The following is a 15,486-nucleotide window of genomic DNA, read 5'->3' as shown; positions in this document are numbered from 1 at the left end:
AAAACCTACGTTTTTGTCGAGCCCCTATTTGCAAAGCCTTTCACCGAGCACCACGCAATGGGGCTTTGGACAGTGGTAATCTGTGGCTGCACCCTGAAATATTTCACCGTGACTTTTGAAACAAGTGATGCAGGTCCTGTGGAGTAACATTTTATTCAAGCACTGTTATTCCCTGTTGAACTGCCCGAGAGGAAGCTGAGAGCTGTAGAACAGCATCCCAATTATGACTGCAAAGTTGAGTTTGATCGTCTTGTCCTTGCAGCGAGGTACTTGCTTGGAGTGAGGTTTTTAACTCTCACTCTCAAATGTTTTTGCTGTAGCCAGCAGCAACTGTCCCCAGCTGTGGCGCAGAAGAAGCTCTTGCTTTCCCCAGCATCTGATACGGAATTGTGCAGAAGCATTTGATGCTGTTCAAAAAACACCTGATATTCTAACAGATAGCAAGTAGGTGTTTTTCAAAACCTTATGTTTCATGCCCTTTTTTCATTCAGCTTTGTCACAACTCCGCAGAAGCATCCAACAGATGCACTGGGTGGGTGGAAGAAAGATGAAATAGCATAATACAGATAAAATTACAAATTCCCAGATACAATAGCACTCACTTGGTTAAATTTTCAATTTCCAGCTTAGCTAGAAGGGGATCTTGTACAGAAAGGTGTTGACATAGACCTGAATTTCATGGAGAAACGCATGTGGCATTAAGAACACACGCACAAACAGAATAGCACACACAAAACACATCCTCCAAGTTACAAAGAGCCCTGAAAAGCTGATGAAATAAAGTGCTTACTCAACTATTAATATTTCTGCATTTAGCTATTTGAATGTACTCAGTTTTCAGAAAACAGGTTATGACCCTGTTAAGTTTTAAAAATCAGTCTGCCTCACTCTTGCATCACAAAATACTTAGCTGTTACTTTATAATTTGGTAAAGTAACTTCAGTTTCTGAAAATAAAAATGTCTTCTTAGATTACCAGGAAATTGTCACTTTAAAACTATACTAAAAGATAGATTTTCTACATTTACACTGTTATGGCTGAACTACAAGTTTCATGTATTTCTATGTATGTAACTAAAATATAGAGCCAAATACAAATGAAATCACAGCTTTGTAGTAGTCAGGCCTTTTAGAAGTTCTTGTCAGATGATTTCATTTTATAATATATCAAAATGAACAGACATTCTAACTAACAAAATGAATATACAGATACCATAATTTTGGTTGTTTTGCAGTGGCATTATGAGACCCAGCCTTAACCCAATTTTGGGATGCACTGGCGTGGCCAACATTCTGAAGTGTTCAAACAAAAGATTTGTTTGACATCAGCTGTATTGACTGTCTGTGGACACATCAGCAAACAGCACATGATGATAACATTTTCTAGGGGTGCAGACACATATTAACCCTCAGCATGCTACGTTGCTCCTGTTCAAGCCCAGAACTTGGGATATGCACATTCCATCTCGGTGGCACTTCTTGGCTCAGATTAGGCACTCTGATGCTCAGTGACATAACTTGTAAAGCAGAAATATCATTTGTGGTATAAATGTAAGTCAGAGGCTTCTGCCAGCTGGTACAAAGTTAGAAGAGATGAGCAAAATGAAAACCAGGTTTCTCGACATGGCTGTTCCAACCATACATAGTGACTGAATACATTTTTAATTCTGAAAGAATTCAGCTAATACTCAGCACAGAAGCTGGAAGTATCTATGCTAAATAGACAGGCAAGCCAATTTTTACTTTGCTTTTACTTAATTTCATTTACTACTCCAGATTATTTTCAAAATGATTTTGTTTCTTCTTAGGCTATTAGATATTTTAGCTGCAAGGCAGGATGCACACGGGCTCTCTGGGAATGTTTTGCTGGATACGCAGTAGAGATAAATAATTTCCTTTGCTGTTTATGTCCCCTAAAGGACATATTCTACATTAAAATGAACAGAGTAATTCCATGCAGATGTGCACAGACATGTCAGGTATCAAGCTTACTGTGATAAAACCTCTGAATACTAGTTTGTAAGTATTGGTATCAATATATGAGTCTATATTGAATATATTTCCATATATTGATGTGGATAATTTATGTACACTGATGTTTTGTCCTTTTACTGTTGCATAATTCTGTGGAAAGGATTTGGTTTAGGCTTTAACAGCACATTGTTTAGAACAGCCTCACTGGGATAGATACATTTAAGTTGCTTGTTGCTTTTTTTTTTGTTTTCCCAAAGTGTCTTCATCTGCTTGCAATTTGGGATCGGAGTCCTAGTGTCACTTTGTTCTACGAGATGTGACCCTACCCAGCTTTGTCTCTGCTCTGTTTTTAGGATTTAGCCAATCTCTATTCTTACCTGTTTGATTTACATAATTATATTTTGTAAATAATACATATGATTTTTTAATAAAGAGATTCCATGTATTTCTGGAAAGGAAAAGAACGTGAGTCTAAGCAGTATTTTCTACAAGTCTTTCTTGGCACAATATTTATAATGTTGCTTTAGCAATCAAACCATCAACAGGATCAAATTTGAGTAAGTTCATTGCCAGGAGAAAAATTTATCCCCAATATTATGTGAGCACTAAATCCTAACCTACTCTTTTGCTCAGATTTTACATAAGCATTTAAACTCAATCGCAATATATTTCATACGAGCTATTTAAACACGGAAAAGGTCATCAGGGTTCACACTGAAATGCTTCGTGCTACTCACATTTGCCAGCATGCATGTTATTAGTTATTCAGAGCACAATTTCTCTCACAAGGGAGGGGAGGAAGGATAAATGCAGAGGTTGAATGCCAGTTGTGTTTTTTTCTTTCACGTTCAGAATGTTGAGGCAAAGGAGGACAATTGTCTTTTCCATTCATATGCCTCTTATTTCCGTTTTCAGAGTGTCTGATAGTAGGCCAGGTGCACCATGGCCCTGCTCATAAACCTTTATAGTGCTGCAGGCAGATGGGTGAGCTTCCAACGACTGGGACATCTGGTCACAGCGACAGGCACTGGCTCAACCAGGCTTAAACCTCTCACCTTGCACCATGTGGATTGTGTTTGCAACGAAAAACAAGATTAATTTTTCATTAGGACCCATTTGGTTATACAAGATAATACTTAAATGGGCTGTAGCTCTCTCTCACAGTAATATTGAGATGTTCCACTGCTGAGTAAAATGCCTTTCTCCAGGACAGAATTCTGCATTTAAATGATAACACTTTTTGTTCAATTAATTCAGATACTACAGCTCCATGACAAAAAGGTTTGCAGGAAATGATTTATCTAAATGTTCTGGTACTCGCTCGCTGATTCCTGGCAAAGGAAACATCGGGTGAATAGTGCTCTGCAGTCTGAATGTCCGGCCCCCATCTTCAGGGTTGGAAGAATTACTGGCCAAAGCACCTAGGTAGTCGCAGCTATTGGGAACAGATATATATAGGTAGGTTATTCCTTGTATTGATAGTTCAATTTCTGAGTCAAGGGCCTATTTTAATGTTACTTTTTGAAACATATGGGAAGCGTATCATCTCCATTCCTATTTGAACCTGGTAACAGCTGAGCTTTCATCTTTCTAAATTCCCATCTTTCTCACTTTACATCTTTCTAATGGAATGAACCAGCACACTGAAACTATTTATGAACTTCAGATCTAATCCTGACCTGAAGAATTTGTCCCTTTGATATTTCTGGCAGTGCCAGGGCTTTTTGGGTTTATTAGTTGTTATTTGTAGTACCCATTACTGCTCTTTTAAGATGTTTTTCATAGCATCAGTCTTAAAGCACTCTGTACCCTTTTTTAAAGTCTTACGTTAGTGGTTTTTCATGCCCAGTATGGTTTCCATTTCTTGCAGGTTACTGTCCTGGTTTTGTTAAGAACCAAGTTTCTCTTTTAGTGAATTTGCCTGTCAGCTAAAGCCTTCATATTAGCTGCATTTTCCTGGAGAACCAGATAGATGTTTTGGTAAACATAGCAATGGAATGCAAAGTTATTGATAAGCATGGATGGACATCTCCCGAGAGGGGCAACGAGAAACAAGTGACCAAGAAACTGACCAACTGTGTATAACATTCCATTCACGTGAATACTTCATATAAAAGTGGGGGATCACGAGGATCTCGTCCCTTTTGCCTTTGCTTTTTCCCTTCTGCTTATGGCTGACATTAGGAGAGGACCTTGCTAGTTGTCCCTGCGAACTGAGGCCTAGTGACAGACTGAATCCAGCTCCGGTTGGCTGCAGAATCCAATCCAGGACTTCAGGTGCCGGCTCTGCAGTTGCTGGGACTTTCAAGATTGGTTTTGTATATTTTGTATTATTTTCTCTATTCTTATTAGTAGCATTAGTAAAACATATTTAATTTTTGCAACTCTCTTCTCTCTGTCCTTCCTTTCCTCCCGATTGCCTGTCCTGAGTGGGAAGGGGGGAGAAGGAGGGGCAAAAGGGGGAAGGGGGAGGGGGGGGGAGGGGGGGGAGGAGGTTAACAATACAGTTTTACTGTCACCCCACAATCTAAACCCTTGACAGTTACAAATGTGAGCCATACTACAATCCTGATTTATTTCTGAGCATTACTAATGAAGACTCAACTGCTGTGGCCCTGAAAAATACTCTTGTGACAGTCCTTCTGGTATGACAAGATGGTTCCTTTATCATAAAAGCATGTTTCACAGTTTGAGGATAAGCAAGAATAATACTTTATTTGCAAGATGGTAATTACCTCCAACAGAATTATAATTATATTTCATTAAAAGTTTCTGAGGCTGGGTTAGTTATAATGCACATTTAGAGGATACTTATAGAAAATCTGTATGAGATGGATAGAGACAGCTGTAAATAAACTGTCAGAACGGGCAGGTATCATAAGTAAAGATAAGACCCATGACAGAATTATTTTTGAGGATTTCTCCTCTCCCTTATGTTTGCAAGCATTTTAAAGCCTTCCAGCATATCAGCTTCTGCTTCCTCAAGAAAATAAGAAAACAATTTGCATTTGAGATTTGAAATTTTTGAAATTTTATATTTGCATTCTCTTCAACACCCCAAAATTGTTACAGAACTTTGAAAAAATCTTCACCTTGCCTTCCAGTATTCCACTGAAATCCTGTAGAATGTTTCAAGATATTAAAACATGATGTCTAATTCAAGAACCAGGTCAGTTATTATTAATATAATTAAACTGAAGCAGTTATTCAAACTTATATTTCACAGCTTGCAACCATGAGTACTTGTGGATACAACTAAAGCTTGACTGCTTGGCTAAGAGCTGCTAAGACTATAATATTTTACTGTATTTTAACCACCTAAAGAACTCAGGGGAATCTCTTCACGTCTGGAACATAAGAAGTCCTGTATTATATTTTTGACAGCTGAATCAGATGGTTTATCCTATATACTATGTCCAACATCATTAGAGATGACACACAAGAGAAATGTGTGCTGTGTTAAATACAAACAGTTCATTTCTTACCTGTTCAGCTTCCTTGATAGTTGTAGCAACCACAAACCACTGAGGGATAGAGAGAGGATAACGTGGCTTTACGAATTCCTTATTCCCGCCTCATTTAAGCTTCTGTCTCATGCAATTGCCCCAGTTTCTGCTGATTCCTTCCTTTGTGCAGAAGGTGAGAGAGCTGTGAATCCAGAAAATAGCAGAGCTTTCATGAGTACAATCTCTTCCACAGTGACTGTTTTCTTGAGAATGAAAGTAGTTAGAATTTGTAGTCCAAGGCTCAAACATGTACCTCTGAGAATGCACCATCATTCTTGGTGGCAAAAAACTGATCATAAAGCACAAATCTGTTCAAATCTTTCTGCTGTGTTTTGTATTTACAGTTTTGATTAATCTAGGATTTCAGTTCAGATTCTATCTTTCCAGAACATTCAGAACTGGGACGCTGTTTACAAGTAAATAAAAAGACAGCTCACACTATTTTCTAAACATTTTGATACATATGAATTCAGAATTCTTGCTTACCTAATCACTAGTTATTGTATTTGTTACTTTGACAGTAACCTGTAGTGCTGCTGGGGAAAACAAAGGCTTCAGAGTACAAAAACTGCCAGAAAGTTCCATTTACCTTTAGTTTACTTAACATTTTTCTTTTTAAGCAGAAGAAAAGAGTGAGGAAGTAACAGTGATATGATTGTTGGAAAGAAATTGGCAGAAAAAGTACAGGTCTTCATATTATTCAGAAACAAAAATGGAAGCAGAGAAGCTGTTGCTGGAGGGAAAAAAAATCAGCCCAGAATTAAAAACAAAATAAAATATCATGTTTAGTACTTCACGCGGTCATCAGTCACAAAAGAATGCTGGTGCACATTTAAAACCTTGACAGGCAACTCACAGAACTCTACAGCCCAGATCGTTGTAGCTGGGGACCTGGTAGACAGCAAGTTGACCATGAGCCAGCACTGTGCCCTTGTGGCCAGGAAGGCCAATGGCATCCTGGGGTGTATTAGAAGGGGGGTGGTTAGTAGATCGAGAGAGGTTCTCCTGCCCCTCTACTCTGCCCTGGTGAGACCACATCTGGAATATTGCGTCCAGTTCTGGGCCCCTCAGTTCCAGAAGGACAGGGAACTGCTGGAGAGAGTCCAGCGCAGGGCAACAAAGATGATTAAGGGAGTGGAGCACCTCCCATGTGAGGAAAGGCTGAGGGAGCTGGGTCTCTTTAGTTTGGAGATGAGGAGACTGAGGGAGGACCTCATTAATGTTTATAAATATGTAAAGGGTGAGTGTCAGGAGGATGGAGCCAGGCTCTTCTCAATGACAGCCAATGATAGGACAAGGGGCAGTGGATACAAACTGGAACACAGGAGGTGCCACTTAAATATGAGAAGAAATTTCTTCTCAGTGAGGGTGACAGAGCACTGGAACAGGCTGCCCAGGGGGGTTGTGGAGTCTCCTGCTCTGGAGACATTCAAAACCCACCTGGACACCTTCCTATGTAACCTCATCTAGGTGCTCCTGCTCCGGCAGGGGGATTGGACTAGATGATCTTTTCCAAACCCTTACATTCTGTGTTCCTTAACATTTCAAGAGTTATAAATGATACTATGGAGATCCTTAATAATTGCTTTGTAAAAGCTTGACCTTGTGACAAGAATTAGACTCCCAAGGATCTCATAATACCCCAAGGTCCTGACTTGTTTCTCACCATCTCTTCCATCTCCCCACCCTCATTAGGGGTGGATTTTACCAGCATTCTTGGGACACACAGTTCATTAAGCCTTTTTTTTTGTTAATCTGCTCCAAATTGGTCTTGATATGATCCTTGCTTCCCACTGCAATTGGCTTAGGAGCTGAATTATCCCTGACATTTGCTCCTTTCGGCAGGATCTTAGCAACGGGGCACCATGGATTGAGGGGTTTACAGTATTATGGTTCATGCATCACTCAGGCTTAAAAATGACAGAACAGCCTGATACTATTGTTTTCCTGAGATTTTTGCCATTTGAACTTAGTCTAAAACAATTGTGATGTACAGAATTTAATAATTCTGATTATATCACTAACTTGATTGAAAATGTAATCTTGTGTATGAAAATTCCTGATCCAGTTTGCTTACCCTTGACAGTAAGATATTTAATCTGGGCTTTAGGAAACTTTAAGAGACTTGCTTATGGTTAGGTTTCATGTGAAGTTATTCAATCAGGTTAAAGATTTTTCTTTTAAATCTTTTGTCTGAACCACTTTAAAATAATTAAAAATAAATCACAAGCTGAAGGTTGTTACTTTCTAGAGGTGTACTATAATTAGTTTGAGTTGATTTGTTTGAAGGAAGCTTTATGAGAACAATAATCTTATAAGCTCCCGCTTTAAAATTTTATTGCTTTCACTACAGAGAGTTGTGCTGGGTTGGCAAAAGTAAGGTTTTTGTATTTTCAGTGCCAGTAACTGAAAGTAATTCCTTGTTCCTTGCAATGAATGCTCCATTTGCTGTAACAAATAGCGCAGCATTGCTAAATGGCAGAGGTTTTATGTTTTTACAAACCCTTGCTCCTCCTCAGCAAACCAGGGTTCTCGTGGGAAATGTTTTTCCCCCCAAAACCTGTGTATCTCATGTGAGATTCTCATTTCTGACTTGCTCAGTTTGAACATTCTTTTCTTTCATTGCCTAAATCACAACTTTTCCACCTGTTTTATTGGCTGTTAAAATCTCTCAGCTATAGATTCTGTTCCTAGCAAGCACCTGATGTTATTGCCACAAAACAGGCAAGAACAGATATTAAAAAATGGGTTCAATATAACCAAGATTTCTGAAAGAGCCCTCACTTCTATCACAGGCCTTACTGTGGCTAAATAATAGGTGCACCTATACAGCACCTATAGATTACAAGTGACAGATGTGATACATGATTATCGACAGAATTATCATTTGATTCCATAGCAATCACATCTTGCCACTCACTCATGAAAAGGTGTAAATGGCCTTAATAAATCTTAAAAACATTTAGAGAAGAAATTTACTGTGAATTTACAGGTACCAAATGCCTTACTTTGGTGAAGCTAGAAAATGGACTGTGTTTATTTATTAAGAAGAGAAAAAAAAAAAGGTAACCTAAGTACTGATATCAGCCTAAAGACAAAACATATGTTATTTGAGAGCTTGTAATATGCAGGAGGCTGTTGACAAAACTGAAATCAGGAGTATCCAATTTGGAAAAATATAAAAAGGAATTAAAAATAAAAAATAAATAAAAACAACTGAAAAAATAACAAGAATAACTACACCAGTAACTAAATATCTGGTGAATTTCCCATTGTCCTGAAATTCATGCATCAAGTTTGGATATAGTTCTGAAACAACTGTATTTGATTTATAATGTGCTAAGCAAGTTTTGTTAAGCATTTACCATGCTGTAGAATATGGCTAATGCTGTGTAGAGTTCAGACTGAGTTATCACAATTTTAGATCTTGCAATTTAGGAAGTACACAAAACTTTAAAATATTAGCAATACAGAAAACAAAGTGCCTAACAATGCTTACTGGGTGCTTTTTTTGTTTGTTTGTTTTGCTTTGTTACAAAGGAAAGGGTTACTGTTTTGAAAGCATTTTGTCCTAATCACAAATAATGATATAGAGACAAATAAATAGCCTTCACTGACTAAGCAAATCATCTGTGTCCATAAGACTCATTAAAGAGTGACTTACCTTAATATACAATTACACTATTATACTACTAATTAAGCTCCAAAGTTGAAAAAAATTATTTTAATAAATTCCTTTTTATTGTGTATTTATATTTGTATGTATATTTGTCTAATATCATGGTTATTACAGTTTTCAACAAGATATTTCCTTTAATAGAAAGCACACTACTTACTTTTTTAGCTACTTCTCTGTAGCTAAAAGATATTTAGTAATCAATAATATCAATAGCTCTTGGAGCAATTTTGTTGGAATAAAGATATATTCTAGTGAAATCTGAAACAGGTTAGTAAGCCTGGCAGTGGAACAATTTGAACAATGGCTTCTGATGAAGTGAACAGAAGGCTGGACACTATAGAAAGCAAATGTCATTTTCAGAATTACTGCCTTGCTTTCAAAACTGATGTTAGCATGTAGGTTATCTAATTGATTCTGTAAAATATTTACACATAGCTGGACAACTATGAGATATACACTATTGACTTTTCAAATGACACGTCTAAAAAGGCCCATGAGTTACACTGACTCGGGAACTGGTCCTGTTGTTTTTTGCAGCGTACACAGGCACTTATTAAATCTTTGCTTGAGACAAGACAATTTTTAAAGCCTAAGTAGATCTTGCTATGGACTTACGGGTTCTGCTGATGAAGCTGCTACTCCTGGCTGGCTGCTTTGGGCTGTGTAAGAACATCATCTTATTTCTTGACTAGTGTGCTGGTGGATACAACAAAAACCTTATCGGCCATATATTCACTATGTCTGAGGAAAGACACAGTTGTTTAATTTGGGTTTTCCAGGGGGCACTGAGGGAATCGTACTTGTAGAGTAGCATCCTACTGAGGCAGGGAATGACAACCCATTCTGCAAGGAATTTGGAGTCTGAGGAAACATGTCAGGTAACTGAAGCCAAATCTGAACATGAAGTACAGAATTAGTCAGCCACCTCCTGTCTGGTTTCGGGATAGAGACACATTTTTACAAGACAAACAAGACGTTTTTGTTATTACCTCTTGTATTTTATTCTACTGTAAACATGCAATATCTTCTGCCTCAGTAACTAAAAAAAACCCAACAAACTGCACAACTCATTTTTTGCTTTTAATTGTTCTTTCTTTAGAATCAGTGCTTTATTCTTTCTGACTACCAATGAGTATATGCTCATCATAATATATGCTCATTGGTACAATCATAATAAATCAATAAAGAGATTTGCAATAAAGCCAATAAAGGTAAGAAATCCACCAGAGAATCAAGAAATGGAAGAATTAATTAAGATAGCAACGTCACCAATGAAAAAAATAAAAAAGTCTATCTTTTCGTCAGAGACTAAATGGTTATGGATTAAAAGCTCATAATGACATGGTTTCTTTAGCTATGGGAACAGATGGATAAATTGAAGGGCAGCAAGTAGTCTGCGCAATTTGTTGTCAGGCAAATACTTGGAAGTGCAGAATGTATGGACCCCTATCAAAAGCCAGAAGACGGGAAGAAAAGTCAGATAATGGAAGCTGCACAAATATCTGTACTCGAAGTTACACAGTTTCTGGAAATCTCAGATCACTGAAACTCGCTTTCAACTGAATGAAAGTAATATGCTTTTTCATCTAAAACATTAAGTCCAAACCACTCAGGAAGAGGAAAACAATCTCTGTCTTGTTCTTCAGAATTCCTTGACCATGGATCCCTTCCAACACAGACTTTTCTGTGATTCTCTGATTCTGTACCAAAAAATTGAAAATCACTTACTTTCACTTATTTTCAAAGCATTCCACAGGAGTTTACATGAGAAATTAAAAATTGTAAAAAGGCAATGTAGTGCCTCAACAGGCGGCTAAAAGAGGCAGGACTGGAAACATATACACAACCTCAAAAGTGCAAGAGGAACAATGATAGAGTTTGAGGCATGGAGAGGCTATGAGAGATACTAATAGACTGAACAGACTGGGCTGGTTTAGTCCCAATGTATTTATTGAGCAATATTGGGAATATAAATTATTTTTTGTGCTTAGCTGGCAGGATCAGTCTCAGCAGTTCTTTTAACAAGTTCTTCATGCAGTTACTGTACTTTAAAAAACATTTTAGGATTCAAATGATTCTGTTCCTTTGAGAATCACTGTCCTTGTGTATATAGCATATTGACTTTGCTACCAAAATATGCTCCTAACAGATGTTTCTTTTTGTGTTCAAGACATAAGTATATATGTGACTGCTTATTTCTTCTCTTGGATACTGGCTGATTTAATATCCAGCAGGACTTTGCCAAGCATCACCTTCACATGGACAAATGATTTCACCATAGACAAGTACTCTGCAAAAGTAAAATGCATCGATATAAGCCCTACCTACCCAGCAGAGAGTTTTGGGCAACCACACAACCAGTATTGCTTACACAGAAAAAGTCCTCCTCCTGTTTTTACCTTGTCTCTCAACAAGCTTCAATTAGAAAGATTTTTTTTGAGTGTAAACCACACCACTACCAGCCAAATCAGAAAGCTCTGGCCTGGTGTAGGACCAAGTAATGTTTTCCTTTTGAGTGTTTCAAGCTGAAGCTGCAGCCTTCTCCATTATGGCAATTACTCTCATCCCAGCATCTGAACAGCCAATTTGATGGCTCTAGCAAAAGCAGCTGTACAAAATGCTATGAGTGTTGCTAATCTCCTGATAAACATTTATTTTGTTTTTATGATTGTGAGTGCTAAAAGTTTGTGCTAAGTGTCTTTGATGTGGCACACAATCAGACTGCTGAAAAACAAAAGTTTCTAACACTCACTTTAAAGCAACTCAGTGCAGCCCCCTGGAAATCTGCGCTATGTTTACAATATTGTTTGGAACAATGTCTGACAACGCTGTCCCATTTACTACACTGCAAACCTGATGGCTATAATCCTTGAAAAAGAGCATGTAAAAAAAGACAAAGGTGCCTTGTGCAGAAGAAAACTTACATTTGATGCTCAGGTCCGGTTGCTGCCGCTGCAGTCTCTGATGTATTACACCTACAGAAGTCTTTGATGGAAGCACTTCCCGACCGCATCACCGAGGCTGCGCAATTTCTGAACTGCTGCCACACTGCTGAGAACCATCCTTATCCAAAAAGATGAAGACAATACATGGAACTGAAATAATGACAGAATGAGGGTGAGAGGTTATCAGACATACTTACTGATTAACCCATGCAAGAACACAAGAACAGGCAGGTCAAAATGTGCTCACAGACCATGACACTCTATCAGTTCTTGACCCCGCCTTTGGACCGTATTCCAAACATCACAAATGCCTAACCTCGCTTTTGAATATAAATTAATAATTTTTGCGTCTCCAGTGTCATCTATTTCCTTCATACTTTGAGAGAAACAATCTTTGCCTCTGTAGGATTTACAGTCATGTTGTCTATGCAGACTGCTTCCTTCTCCAGAAAGCTGCCTTGCCAATATTCTAGGCACCCTTCTTCAAAGAATACAGCACCGCAATTATACCCTGGCTCCCCAGTATTGTGGAATGACCACCTTCCTCCTGTAAGGAGCTGAGTACATTCCCATTGAGCTGGGGGGTCAAAGGCTTCAGGTGCCATACCCAGCTCTGTATGCCCGCAGACAAGCACCTCGGGCAACGTGATGAAAATTGTTTCTAGACAGTGCACTGGCATCTGCCCAAAGTGCATCAAACCTCTTCAAACAAACCTGTTACGGATTCGTGCTTCTGCAGAACTTCTCTGAGATGCGGATACATACTACAAATATTTAAATTGTTCATTCCTGGATGAAAAATTTCAGTATTCTTTGCTGCAGTGCTAGGTTTTCTGCACCAATAAAAGGGGGAAAATGGTTTTCTAGTATTAACTAGTATGTGCTATGTGCATAAATATCAACTTGCTGTCCCTCAAACGTTCGACAAAGTGCAATCACTCACTCCATGTTTAGCAGTGTATTTTTACACAAATGGTACAGCACGGCATGAGAGACATACATTATCAGTGCAGTCTGATAATGTATAATAAACAGCAGCAGTGACAACAGAGCCCTGAAGTTGCTTCCATGTGACATACTTCTAAGTAATCTGCATCTGTGTGATTATGGCTCTTACAGATATAAACAACTTCTTTCAGTCTCAATATTTCCATCCTTTTTTTTAATGAGTTCTCCTCCTGTCAGACAGAGCTTGCATTAATCTCAATGCTAGCCATCAAAAAAGGGAAAAGACTTCTGAAAATAATGTACTATAAATGCTGCTTCTCTCCCAGTCTGAGCTTCCCTCCTATTGCCTGCTGGCCAAAAATTAACAAACAGTTTGCCTGTTAAAACCCTCATCAAACCTGTTTCTTCACTTAAACAACTAAGCCAGGAAACCCAACTGGCCTTTATTACACAGCTCTAACACCGTAAGAACATTGAGAGAAATGGAAATTTTTTACAAGGAGAAATGCATGATTCATGCAAGGATTCCTCCTCTGCTTTCTTCTGGGGCTCAAAAGAACAAGGCAAGCATTTTTTCAAGACCAAAGTTGGAGGTTCTCACAAGGGGACTTGCTGCCTCTTTTTTTTTTTTTTTTAAAAAAAAGATGTATCCCAAATTTTAGGGAAATTATCTGCACTCAAGTTTCTAAAGCCATGCCTCCGTAAATCCTCCTCAGTCCTTGATGTGTGTTACTGTGACGGTCTACTTGGCAAAGCACAGCTATTATCTTTACAATATCGGTACCTGAAGCTCAGTAACATACAACAGTTTAAACCACAACAGCTGTTGTGGTTTTCTATATAAATATTAAAAACCTACTTCTATATAAATCTAGAAATATAAATCTATATTAATATATAAATATTAAAAACCTACTTCAGCCAAGAGCTTTTCAGATCTGGGGCTGTCTCCTCCTGCGTTGGGAGAAGTCGGGAGGCAGTGAAGAGGCTCCGTGCCATCAGCTGTGGAGGGAGACAGCCCAGAAAGCCTGGTCCGGTCTGACATTCCTCTGGGGTCTTACAGCGTCCACCTCAGCTGCAGGAAAAGCTGATGGCAGTACAAAAGTCTGCTTACCTCAGGCATTGGAATGAGATGGTAATTGCAAGTTTAGCCTGAAATAGGTGGGTTTTTTTATTGTTTTGTCTCAGAGTTTTCATCTTCTTCCACGCAACAGTGAAAAGTAGCAGCCCATGCAGGCACAAACAGGGATTTCTTGCAGTCAAGGCACTGTTAAAAGAGTATTTTGAAACTACCTTAAATGTGACTTACCTGAACACAAAGCTCAACTCTTCTCAGTAGAACGATTTTTTTCAAAAGTAGAAATCTCAAAATCAACTGAAGCAAATTCTAGCCCTGTAACAGTTCAATATCGTTGATTTGCTTTGTGTGAATAGTCCTTCAACAAGCATTTAGTCCCTGCAAATACCTGCTCATCTTTTTCTACATTTCAAGGCTTTGCAAATGAACACATTTACTGGTCCAAACTTTTGTCAAGATGTCACCAGCTTAACTGTGGCTGACACAAGTTGTCACCATCAGTCCACTGGCCATCTAAGTATTGCACTTATTATTAAAAACTTCTCGAGACCCCCACAGACACAGGCCACTCTCAGGGTCCCCCCCAAAAATTTTGCTGTTTTTCCTTGAATCCCAGTGCTGGCAGGCCTGCTGCAAAATACCCGGCTGCAGGAAAGCTGCTCTCGTACTAAGTCCAAATTCAGGTCTATTACAAACAGCATGAGTTTGCTTCCTTCTTTACTGCACCTACTTTGCACAATCAGTGCTTAAAACCTGGAGGGACCATTAGGGCACAGGAGGTACCCAGACTTACCGTGGAATCAGAAGCCTTCTAATCCACTTGTGCGTTGCTGAAAACAACTCGAAACTCAAGCTGGTATTTGTTAAGATTGCACAAAGGGAAAAAAAGTTTCTGACAGCCTTTTTTTTTTTTTTTAATTTTTCCATTGTAGAAAGCTGGTTTGTTTTGCAAACTACTTATTTTCCTTTGAAATATAATGTTATTTTCTGGAAGACCCAGAGCATGAATTCAGTTCTTACTAAAGGGGTATATAGCAGTACCGTTGTCTTTTCTTTAGCATACTTCAGTAAGTAATACTTCATCATTTATTTGCTAGCAACTGAGAACACATTTTTCTTCCAGCTATCCACAGCACCTCTCAGGTAAAAACAAGGAATAATCTGAGCCATGACTGAAAAAACCCATTTTTAGCAGAACAGAAGACAACTGTGCATCTGAATTAATTAAATTTGTGTGCAAAAAGGGAAGAACGTTTTGTGAGCATCAGAATCTCAGCAATACAATTTGGAAAAGAGACTGTCACGACTTCCTTAAGCATTTCTGAAATGCCAAGCTCTCCCTCCTGAAAGCAGAGCT

At 38.5% G+C, this 15,486-nt stretch overlaps 1 long non-coding RNA gene across 1 annotated transcript in view; it reads right to left on the bottom strand.

Moving 5' to 3' along the window:
- Nucleotides 1–12,282, bottom strand: part of LOC135579378 (uncharacterized) — a 35,481-nt gene extending 23,199 nt beyond the window's left edge. Inside the window, exons 1-2 of the long non-coding RNA XR_010472363.1 lie at nt 12,083–12,282; nt 5,459–5,621 (exon numbers count right to left, since the gene is read on the bottom strand). This is a non-coding gene — a long non-coding RNA (uncharacterized LOC135579378). The remainder of the gene's footprint in view (nt 1–5,458; nt 5,622–12,082) is intronic.
- Nucleotides 12,283–15,486: the final 3,204 nt, after the last annotated feature.

Source organism: Columba livia, chromosome 4, assembly GCF_036013475.1.
Source record: "Columba livia isolate bColLiv1 breed racing homer chromosome 4, bColLiv1.pat.W.v2, whole genome shotgun sequence".
Taxonomy (NCBI): domain Eukaryota; kingdom Metazoa; phylum Chordata; class Aves; order Columbiformes; family Columbidae; genus Columba; species Columba livia.
This window is presented reverse-complemented; position numbering and strand designations above follow the sequence as displayed.